Here is a 12795-nt window from a genome sequence, read left to right as displayed (position 1 = left end):
CAGTGCAAGTGCACAAGTCCTCATCGGGGAGATAATGCTGTGCAATCAGGATTTAGAGAAAGTCAAGGAAAACATCAATGATGTACAACAAAAAAATGAAGAACATCACTGATGTTTTAGGCAGAATCTAAAACCTACAAAAATTGAACAGTTTGTCGTTTAATTTTTTTTTTTTACTAAAGTTTTAAAGTAATTTTAAAGCCAAATTTTGAAGATGCACACAGTGTGTCAACATGTGCTATCTGCCATCACGGAATATCAATGCACGCGTTTTGTGGGTGCAACCCCCTCCTCACAACTAAAGTAGATGTGAGGAAGGGGTTGCATCCCTGAAACATGTCCATTGATCCCCCATGATGGGAGCTAGCACATGTTGACATTAGGCATGGGATCAGGAGGGAAATCCACATTTTGACTCCCAATTTGTGTGCATCTTCAAAATTTAGCTTTTACAGGGGTGACATCACCCCATCTGATGAAGGCAACCTCAACACAGTTTTGACATACTAATGTCTTCTATTGCCTTCACTTTATCAAAATTGAACTTTGTAAGTTCCTGAGTTGTGTGTTATGTTTTTAAACATCCCTGTTTAACCAAAAAAAGGCTATTTTTACTGTCAAACATAAAATGTTATACACCAAAGATGTTGGTTTGTTAAAAAACCCTTTTCTACCGCACATGTGAATGCGCACGGAGTAAAATGTTTTATACTCAACAATGTGTGGCTTCTTCTTTCAATGCTCAATACCAGTTTTTTGGAAAAGTTGGTGTTTACAGTGACAAGGGGGGTATTTACTAAAGGCAAATCCACTTTGCACTACAAGTGCACTTGCAGTGCAAAGTGGATTTTCCTTTAGTAAATAACCCCCACAGTGCTCTAAAATTTGCCCCAATCAGGCCATTTTAGGGACTCAAAGCAATTAATTCATGGAGCTGAGAAGGATGATTTTTTTTTAATAATTTATGCATTACATACATTAACAACAAAAACAATGTGTGTGTAGCAGACCCACAACATAATAGTTAGCTGAAGAAGAGATTGTCACCTCATGTATCAAATAAATTACGTTTGCACTATTGAAGAAAATGGCCAAAAATAAAAGGCCACTGGAGAACCTAGGAGACAGCTAAAAGAAACAAGCAATAAATCAAATGAAATGAGAGTTCAGTTTAGAAAAAACATTTATTTTAAAAATGTTTTACACATTGTCTGGCATATCAATGGCCCCCCTACCCGCAAATTACTCGACATACTTTTGTCGAACTTCGCGGGCGCCTTGGGGGGGCAAGCCAGGATGGCCAGCTTCAAGAGCCGTCAAGATTGTTTGATTTTGAAAGCCGACCTCGGTCCCAACTGAGGCCACATGGTTTGTTGCATTTTTCCTTAAGAAATTATGGAGTATGAAGCATGCAAGGACAATAGGATTTATTTTATATTCCGTCATGTTGATCGCTGTGAGAAATAGGCGGAACCGGCTGGCCATTATTCCAAACGCATTCTCCACCACTCTTCTGGCTCTGGCCAGCCGGTAATTAAAAACCCTCTGGTCCGGGGTGAGGGTCCTCATTGAGAACGGCCACATCAGATGGTCACCCAGCCCAAACGCTTCATCAGCCACGAAGACAAATGGGAGTCCTGCCACGTTGTCTTCTGGAGGTGGCAAGCCCAAGCCGCCATTCTGGAGACGTCTGAAGAACTCCGTCTGGGCGATTACTCCACCATCCGACATCCGGCCATTTTTCCCCACGTCCACATACAGGAAGTCGTATGTCGCCGACACCACCGTCAACACAATACTATTAAACCCCTTATAATTGTAATAGTATGACCCCGAGTTGGGGGTGGGACTATGTGGACATGCTTCCCATCTAATGCCCCTCCGCAGTTGGGAAAGCCCCACTGCTGGGCAAACTGGGAGGCCACAGTCTGCCATTCCTGTGGGTTTGAAGGAAACTGTGGAGTCAAACAAGAAATTAAAAAAATTTGTACTTTTGCACATAACATTGCAAGCAGATTAGACACAAACATTCTTGGCCAACATAAGTATAACATTTATTTTAAGGAGTATTTAAAGACAAAAGTATAAGGTCCACTTATCAGATTCCTCACCCCCTCTGATGGCCCATTGTAAAAATTTTATATTGAGGGGGAGAAGTTCTGGACAGGTAACCCTCTCCACTTCATTGAGAGCTGAATGCATAAATAATGTGTGTTACTTTGGCCTACCCCTCCTTACTTACACTATTGGCAGCCCACTGGACAGGTAAGAAGTGTCATAATAAAAAAATATGAATACACACTGTACAAATTGAAGCACATTTTTACATTCTGCAATTACCTATCAAGATAACAGGAGAACAAAACTTAAAAAACAGTACCATTTGAAAGTATTCAGGCAGGCCCTTGCACTACATGCTTTGGTGAATTCATCCATAAATATGAACAGAAAAGAGGTAGGTATAATGTGTATGGGTTAGGCAAAGTCAGCAGATAGAGTATTGGTATCGGATGACTTAGCAGTTGGGCGGAGGGAGGGTTCCAAAAGAGTTTTGGCCCAAAAAAAAAAACTCTTGCACTATGCCTGAATTTAAGAACAATAAAACATTTGGACACATTTTAGGGGGCGTTTAGGGTAAGCACTACAATGGAGCTGACTAAAATACATTGTTAAGTGACTAGGCTAGGTGTGTATGGGCCCAGGATAGCATGCTGGGGAGGTTAGTGAAGGAAAATATGCATGAACGACAAAAAAGGAACTTTAAAAGCTTCCAGCATGCATGAGGACAATGAGGACATGCACAGCATATTACAATCATGGTAATTAGGGAATAATGAAATAAATACAATACATTAGCAAACATTAAAAACATAGAATGTGATGTTAAAGGAGAAAACTTACCTTAATATAGTCCTTTTGCAAGAAATGTATGATGGCAGAACAGGTCTCTGGAATAATGATTCCCAGAGCTTGGGGGGAGATGCCAGTTGAAAACTTGATGTCTTGGAGACTTCTTCCCGTCGCAAAGTACTGCAAGGTGGCGACGAGCCTTTGTTCAGCAGTGATGGCTTGCCACATGCAGGTGTCCTGCTTCATAATATAAGGGGACAGCAAAGACAACAGACGGTGAAAAACAGGGTCCGTCATCCTGAGATAATTCTTGAAATCATCAGGATTATTCTCCCCGATCTCCCGCAACAAAGGTATGTGCGAGAATTGGGCATGCTGGAGCAACCAATTCTTCGTCCATGAACTCCTTCTCGCCCTGTTCACTGACTGGACATGGGTCAAAGCAAGAACTCCAACACCAAGCCCAAGCACAGCATGAACTCTACGACGAGTACGTACCCGCAGCATGGCTTCAAAACGGTCGGCTAGTCAGAACGAACTTACAGAACGCACTGAAAATCAGAAAGGCCTGAGAAGAGCGAGCTGAAAATCAGAAACGAGCAGACAAGAACGCACTGAAAAACAGATAGGAACTATTAAATAGAATGCACTGAAAGACAGGAACAAACTGACAAAACGCACTGAAGAACAGATACGAACCCACAAACACAAACTGACAAGCAGTAACGAACTGAATAGCACAAGGCTGAAAAGCGCGAATTGTCTCTCACCAAACTTCTACTAACACAAGATTAGCAGAAGGAGCCCAAAGGGTGGCGCATTGACTATTGAACTTTCTTTTTATAGTCCCGTCGTACGTGATGTACGTCACTGCGTTCTTGACATTCGGAATTTCCAACATTTGTGTGACCGTGTATATGCAAAACAAATTTGAGCCAACATCCTTCGGAAAAAAAATCCACGGTTTTGTTGTCAGAATGTCCGATCGTGTGTGCGGGGCATTACACTCACATCTTTACTTTGGACTTCAATATTTCCTTTTTACATTTTTTGCTCACATATAATTTCTTCACAATTGCTAGACACCACATTCATTTTATTTATTTTTTAGGCCATTTTTTAATTACACTTGATTATTCAAGGCATATTCATTCACGTATCATGTGATATTTTTTGGCACTTCATGATATTTAATCAATACATCACAGACTTTTCACACCATTACAATTTCCATATAAATTTATTATTAATATATTTTTTATATTTTTTTATTATTTCAAACATCATGACTCGTTCATTAACCTACAATGTACGTTTTTGGTAAATTACAAAATAATCACTGCGACCTTTGCTGTAGGTACTTGGGATCCTTCCTTTCCGCTCGCTTTTGGCTGCCTTTAATGTGGTTTCTTGTTAGCCACATGTGAGTGGATCTCCCCTCTTGGAGCGTGTACCGCATGAGGGCACTGAATTGCCGATTGACTTTTAAGGGAACACCGGCCAGGAGACTTTTTGTGTGTATCCTTCATTGGTAAATATGTTGTTTTTGTAATTTGCCCCTTGTATATATGAGGGATTTTACATGATTAAAATTTACACTGTTGATATATAAATAATGAGTGTACATATTTTTTGACAGCAAATTAAACCCCTGAGGAAGACTTTGACCACGCATGTTGAAACGCGTTGGAAATTTGCATTTTAAATATTGATAAATATTGTTGCATGATTGTAATACTGTAAAATCGAACATTTACGCATATCTCTGACCGGAGCTCATATTTTAAGTATTTATGTGTACTTAAAACTTGTTGTTACAATTTCTAATAAAATCCTTTTAAATAAACCTAATGATTTGATCTCTACTGCGGAAAAACCCCACTGGGGGAGACTTTCCCATATTGTGACCCATTCGGGGTGGCAGCAATACATATCATTCACATTCATGTGTTTTCACTATGATAGGAAAGAAGTGGGCTATGGAATGGGAAGGGGGGCAAAGCCCTATACACATGGGCCGAATTCCGTCTGAAATCAGCCAGTACAGTAGAAACCGGTTGACATTTAACCCGTGTGTATAGGTCCTTGTCCGACAGAAGCCGATCTCATGACCGGCTTCTGTTGAACAAGCATGCTGAAAAAATAGTAGCCAACCAGCATCCGATCAGCGCTTTCAGCCAATGGCTGCGAGCGCAGACCGATGTTTTTTGGCGCATAGTTAATACAGCGAGCTCCTCCATTTTTTTTTTTTTCATTCAGCCCGCTGGGTTGAATGAACAAAACTTACTGTATGTACCAGGCATAAGAGTAAGACAAGCATAGAGAATTTGATTTTCTTTTTTTGCAACCCAATCGCTCGATTTCCCCACCAACACAGTCAGTGTTGATGGGGGAATGCCTCCTGCAATGCTGCTGTGTTCTGCCAGCAGGGGAGTCCTACCACTCAGCAGAACACTGCAATACTTTAACTGACAATTGCGCGGTCATGCGACACTGTACCCGAATATAATCTATGTCCTTTTTCCCCACAAATAGAACTTTCATTTGGTGGTATTTGATCACCTCTGCGGTTTTTATTTTTTGCGCTATAAACAAAAAAGACTGACAATTTTGAAAAAGAAAAACAATAGTTTTTACTTTCTGCTATTTAACATATCCAATAGAAAAATGTAAAAAAAATGTAATTGCTTCATCAATTAGTCAAATTCTGCTACATATTTTTGGTTAAAAAAATCCCAATATTTGAATATTGATTGGTTTGCGCAAAGGTTATAATGTCTACAAACTATGGGATATAGTTATAGAATTTTTAATTATTTATTTTTTTTACTAGTAATGGTGGCGATCAGCGACTTATAGCAGGACTGCCATATTGCAGCAAACAAATCGGACACTGACACTTTTTTGGGAACCAACGAGACAATGATCAGTGCCCTTCCCAGCCACTGTACTAATGACACTGGCTGGGAAGGGGTTAACATTTGCAGCGATCAAAGGGTTAACAGTATGCCTAGCCTGTGCTTACTCACTGTGTGGGAGGTGTTTTTACCAGGGAATGGCATGGATTTATGTCCCTGCTTTGCAGGAACACATGATCCATGCCTTCCCTACTGACAGAATGGCAATCTGCCTTGTTTAAAACGCGCCTGCGGTACCCGCTAATCGGCTCCCGCTGAGCATAATCACAGTGGGATAGGGCTGTCAAAGTGCTTAATGGTTTTTAATGCTTGACTCATCAAGAAAGCCCCCCTCCTCCATTTATAGAAGTTGTAATATATCTTCCAGCAATGAAAAGCGCATCATGAATGGAGGACGGGTGGATGAATGAAAGGTCCGCCAACCTTATTTACTAAGGGAAGCTATAGAACAGCTTTTAAGAATGGAGGAGGGGCAGAAAGGGATGATATGGTCAGCCCTCTTGACAAATGCCTATGACAGGTCCGTCAGCTGTATTGTAGGAGGGGGCAGAAAGCAGAAGACTTCAACTATAACAGCAGCTACCAGCACAAGTAACACTTCTTACTGAATATTATTCTGATTTAAAAAGAAATGTTACTAAACTTTGGACAGTGTTTTAACCTCCTAAAGGCAGCAATATAATCAAAATGTCTAAGAATTTGCCTAAATGTATGATATAGAAAAGAGTGATGTGGGGGGGCAGGAGGCGGAGCCTAGCGGAGCAGACATGCATTGTTAGAGCTCCACACCGCTGAGGAGAGCAGAGAAGGACAAACGGAGCCTGCAGGCTCAAAAGGTATCCATTTGAACCTTTTTGCCCCAGGGAACAAACTGTGAAAGTTTGGGCAGGAAATATGGTACTGGGAGGAAACCGTGGCAGAAATAAAAATCACCTCACAAAGAGCTCACAGGCACTCACTGCAGCTGAAGCAGCTCCAGTCACCTCTCAAGATACAGCATCAGGGCGCTCTCACAGACAGAAAATGTCACAGCAAGACTCTCCATTTGAGTCAGATACAGAACAAATCCTCTCACAAACTTCTCCACAAGCCTCCTCAGTATCCCCAGTAATATTATTACAATTTGAAAAGATGCTTCATAAGGCTTTAAAACAAACCTCAGACCAAATAACAAACAGCCTAACCAAAGAAATAAGAGAGCTGGGAAACCGCACCGCAGCCTTAGAAATAAAAATGGATGAAATTGAAATTACAACCCAAGAAAATATAACAGAATTGGAACAATTAAAAAAAGAGAATTTAATACTTCAAACTAAGCTCGAAGATTACGAAAATAGAGCCAGACGTTCAAACTTGCACATAAGGGGAATACCTGAAACTGTGACAGACCTGCAATCTACTATTACTGCTCTATTACAAGAACTAAAGCCAGATATCCCTATTGAACGTTTAGAACTGGACAGAGTACACAGAGCCCTCACAGCCAAAAAGAAAGATGGACCCCCACGTGATATAATCACAAAATTTCATTATTACAGAACGAAAGAACAAATACTAATTGCTGCAAGAGAAAAAAAAGGAACTTAATTTTCAAGAACACAATTATCAAATTTTTGCTGACCTATCCCAACTTACTATTACTAAAAGACGATCCATGAAACCCCAACTAATGGAACTGCAACGCCACAACATTATGTATCAATGGGGCTTCCCCTTTTCAGTCAGATTTAACTACCAAGGTACAATTTACAGAAGCAGATCAGCAGATGAACTACAACAAACCCTTTTAAAATTAAATCTGACAGAACCCACAAGCAGCAACACTCCCACACGCAGAAGAATGGCATCATCTTCACCTTCAGGCAGCACCCAGAAAATTCCAGAACAAAATGGGAATCATCATTCTCACAAAAGAGGCCGTTATGCCACATCATCCATGGACCAAGAAGATTCAATGGACTGACATCCTAATTCCTGATATCTCTTCATTTATTATACTAAGAGATGGTTCTCTATAAAAAACCTGTATTTATAACTGAATGTAACTGCATTCTGATAGTCACACACTGTGTGGGATCATGTTACATTCCAGTTATATTTCTTATTACTTCTGATTCATATAGCCTTAGAATATATAAGTGAAATAAGGAAATTCTTGTTCAGTTATATATTATCAGGTAATAACAATAGATTTATTACTTTTTAGGACAAATATGTTCAATAATCCAGAAGTAATGGAAGCTTTTTTTTTTTTTTTTTTCCTTTCTTTTCTTAAAACAAATATATTATTACCTAACTAGTTCCTAGAATTATGTTTTTGTTTATTCTAATCTGAAGCAATACAACCTCAATTTTATGAGTTAACATATCTAAACAGTTACATATGAATAAAATATGTAATTGTTTACTCTAAAAGGGTTAAAATCACAAAATAATTCAAACTATCTTCATCAATACCAAAGTTATTAACAGTACCTTTCTAACTGAATTATTTAGCCTAGGGCAAGACTAACCATATACAACCACCCTGGAATAAATAATTTCAACAAAAACTATATTCTGCACTCCAACTAATGAAACATCATTTTGATGTCTTTTGACATAGCACTTCTCTCCTGTAAGCGGAAGATCCGAGTACCCCCATTAGCCCTCCTCATTCTCCCAACCATATTATGTGGGAGTGTGACGAAGGCACTTATTCCCCTGAGAGAGATATTTATTCTCTTTCACGGGTAAATTGTGATTACTTGCAAAAAATAATTTATACAATGTATTATCTAATCTCATATGTTTTTTGTTTACTCTTTACTCCAGAATTCACTGGTTTCTTTTCTATCTATTCATCTCTTCAGTCCACACAGGTTGATCTGCGCAGTCAGCTCTGCATAACAAAAAGTAAGTCAAAACTATTTGATCTATTGCCATGGCACCACTGAATATACTTTCCCTGAATGTTCAGGGAATAAATGTCCCTCAAAAAAGGACCAAAGCCTTCCGTACTTTCCATAACAAGAAGGCTCACATAGTATGCCTCCAAGAAACACACTTCACCAAAGATTCTACTCCAAAATATATTTCTCCTTTTTATCAACAAATTTACACGGCTTCTGCCTGTACCAAGCAAAGGGGAACTCTAATTGCATTTCACCGATCCACACCATTCACCTTATCATCAGAAATTAAAGACCCAGAAGGTAGATACCTGATACTCATGGGTTATATAATGGATACAGCAATCACGGTGATTTCCTACTACGCTCCTAACAAACAACCTACACCATTCCTCTCACATATATTACAAGTGATTAATACACACAAAATAGGAACAGTGATAATGTGTGGGGATTCGAACCAGGTCCTCCTCCCATTTCTAGATAAATCACCTTTTACACCATCCAAAATAACCTCTAGATTACCGTTTTCTCAACTTCTTTCCAAATACAATCTGGTAGATTCATGGAGAGAAAGTAACCCAATGAAAAAGAAATTCACTTATTTCTCGCACCCTCATCAAACCTTCACCAGAATAGATCATATTTTTCTAACAATAGGAATGATACCAGAAATTATTGCATCAGATATAATTCCGATTCCGTGGTCTGACCATAATGCAGTATACACTACTATAGCCTCAGCCATACCAAAAGCGCATGACCCAACGTGGTACTTACCGGACATAATGCTCAAACACCCACTACATCAGATGGCCATTGAACAAGCTTTAAAGGAATACATATCAATTAATAATACAACAGACATCTCCCCAATAACACTGTGGGAAGCTCATAAGCCTGTCTTGCGTGGTACAATACAAAGACAAATGGCACTATTTAAACGGGAACGCAAAAATCTAGCAAAAAAACTAGAACTCAATTTTAATGCAGCCTACATATCATTTCAAGATAATCCATCTCAAAGTACAAAATCTCATCTGGAAAAATCTAGATTGGAATACGATCTATTTCTCACTGAGTCAGTTGATAAATCCCTCAAACGCTCCAAACACAATTTCTACATGAATACAAACAAACCAGGTACATATTTGGCTCGGGCATTAATTTCAACTAACAAATCTTTCAAACCAATACGTTTGAAATTATCAAAAAATGTTTACACTTGTAATCCAGTTAAAATAGTCCATAAATTTCACTCACATCTCGCAACTTTATACAAGACAAACAATGAATTTAATCCTACAGAGGCTGAATCCTTCTTCTCAAAAATAACCTTACCTGAGTTATCTCAGAATCAAAAAAGCAGTTTGGATGAGCCTATAACTATAGATGAAGTTGCTAACGCCATAAAAGACCTAAAACTTAACAAAAGACCAGGCCCAGACGGCTACTCGGCTTTATACTATAAAACATTCTCAGAAATACTCTCTCCCATTCTCACTGAAACTTTTAACAAACTTCTAGATGGACATTCTTTTCGGCAAGAAACACTAATGGCAATTGTTTGTATGATCCCAAAACCCCTTACTGATGATACTTCCTGTGTGAATTTTCGGCCTCTCTGTTAAACCTCGATATTAAATTATTAGCAAAAATAATAGCAAAACGCCTCAATAGCATTATAGGAAAATTAATACATAGAGATCAAGTAGGCTTCATGCCAAATAGACAGGCAGGCGATAATATACGCAGGACAGTGTTATTGGCACATATTGCTAAAAAACGGAAAATCCCTTTATGTTTTCTATCTCTCGATATTAAGAGGGCATTTGACAGAGTATCCTGGCAATATATGCAATATTCATTACAAAAATGGGGTTTTGGACCCCACTTTTTAACATGGATCAAAGCATTATATAATAAACCCAAAGCCTATATAAAATATGCTGGATACAAATCTGAAGCCTTTAATATCGAAAGAGGTACCCGACAGGGTTGCCCATTATCTCCCTTATTATTTGCCCTTATACTCGAACCCATGGCCCAATATATCAGAACAAACCAAACTATAACTGGCATTGAAGTAGGAGGTATTACACACAAATTATGTATATTTGCAGACGATATATTACTTTTTCTATCATCACCACAGGTCTCTGGTCCTAACTTAATACCAGCTATTGATGGATTTGCAGCCCTATCCGGCCTTATGATTAATCCTAAGAAATGCCTAGTGCTTAATATTTCACTCACAAACATGGAATTGATCCCGGCTAGGGCTGCACTCCCATTCACATGGGCAGAAAAATCAATCCCATATCTTGGAATTCATTTAACAGCCTCTCATTCTGACTTATTCTCAACCAATTATCCTCCTGTATTAAGACAGATCACAAATCTAATAAAACAATGGTCGCAACTTCCTTTATCCTGGATGGGGAAGATTAATGCAATCAAAATGACTATTCTACCCAAATTGTTTTATCTATTCAGAGTCCTCCCTATTCCAATTCCTTCCTATTTTTTGAGAATAGTACAAAAAAGAGCAACTTCGTTTATATGGGGCTCTTCTAAACCACGTATACCTATACACACACTACATCTTCCCAAAAATAAAGGAGGCCTGGGATACCCTAATTTTACTAACTACTACAGAGCGGCACATTTGGCCAGTCTGTCCAAATACCATGTAAAACAGGAAATCCCATTATGGGTATTTATAGAGGCTTCAGAAAATGACCCTCTATTAATATCAAATTTATTATGGCTTGATCCTAAAGACCGCTTTAAAATTCATAATCCCATAACTAAACACTTCTTATCTCTCTGGGATAAACTAAAAACCAAATATCAGTTACAATCTCCACACAATCCTCTCCTTTCTTTTATCAGAAATCCGGCCTTTTATCCGGCATGGATCTACCCAAATTCTTTTAAAGCTTGGACAACATCAGGCATTCAGACACTAAATGACTTCATAGCATCTAAATCATTCCTTTCATTCCCATCGCTTAGAGAAAAATATGATCTACCAAACTCTGAGATATTTAGATATCTCCAAATCAAAAATTTCTATACACCATTCCTAAAGGGGGATACACCATTATCCCAATTATCCATTTTTGAATCAATCTGTACAAAAGATCCATTTGCTAAAGGTACAATTTCATCACTTTATAATCAATTATATGGAGTACCAAATCTTAATAGACCCTCTTACGTTCAGAGGTGGGAGGAGGACCTGGGACGAACTTTAGAAGACACGGACTGGTCTAACATATGGCTCACATCTAAGTCATCTTCACCCAACATCTTAGCACTGGAGACAAATTATAAAGTCCTAACTCGCTGGTACCTTGTACCCGCTAGAGTGGCAAAATATTCACCCAATACCTCAGCTCTTGGTTTTCGAGGATGCCCAGAAATAGGCACATATTTACACATATGGTGGACGTGCCCAGTAATCCAAACCTTCTGGAAGGAAGTCTTCGTGATTGCATCTAAAATATTTAAAAAAATAATACAACCAGATCCATATTTAACTTTACTTAATCTAAAACCGGAATGGTTAACACTCTCTCAATTCAAACTTATGATCCAACTAATAACGGCTGCAAAACAAACAGTGGCCAAGGCATGGAAATCTCCTACATTGGTACTAGCAGAAACAATTCACAGAATGAATAATACAATGTCCCATGCTAAGATGGTAGCCATCGATCAAAATCAAATTCCAAAATTTGAAAAACTTTGGCATCCTTGGATAAAACAACAGTTCCTGTCAAACTTCAATGACTCTGTCCTGTTGCCATGGTAACAGATTAATTGACTTACAGAGACACCCATTCTAAGGCTTCAAAGAGAACTAAGAAGAATAATAAACTGACGAGCGGGACAACCTTGTGGACCATACCTCTACCTTTCAACCCTTTTTCTTCTTTCTCTTTCCTTTTCTCCACCTTACGATTAAAGCTCATTATCAGAATTTATTTGACCTATATACACTCTACTTGTAAACAATATGTATAGTAGGTATAAATCATTTAAATACCTACAAAAGTAACTAAGGAAATGATATATATCTTTAATTTAGGTTTACGTGAACACAATGTTTAATATTTGAAATTTCATGA

General features: G+C 38.5%; 1 protein-coding gene across 4 annotated transcripts in view; it reads right to left on the bottom strand.

The window, feature by feature from the left end:
* PLA2G15 (phospholipase A2 group XV) overlaps positions 1–12795 on the bottom strand; it is a 451295-nt gene that overhangs the window by 308753 nt on the left and 129747 nt on the right. The window lies entirely within an intron of this gene.

Source organism: Aquarana catesbeiana, linkage group LG11 (genome assembly GCF_042186555.1).
Source record: "Aquarana catesbeiana isolate 2022-GZ linkage group LG11, ASM4218655v1, whole genome shotgun sequence".
In the NCBI taxonomy this organism is placed as follows: Eukaryota; Metazoa; Chordata; class Amphibia; order Anura; family Ranidae; genus Aquarana; species Aquarana catesbeiana.
This window is presented reverse-complemented; position numbering and strand designations above follow the sequence as displayed.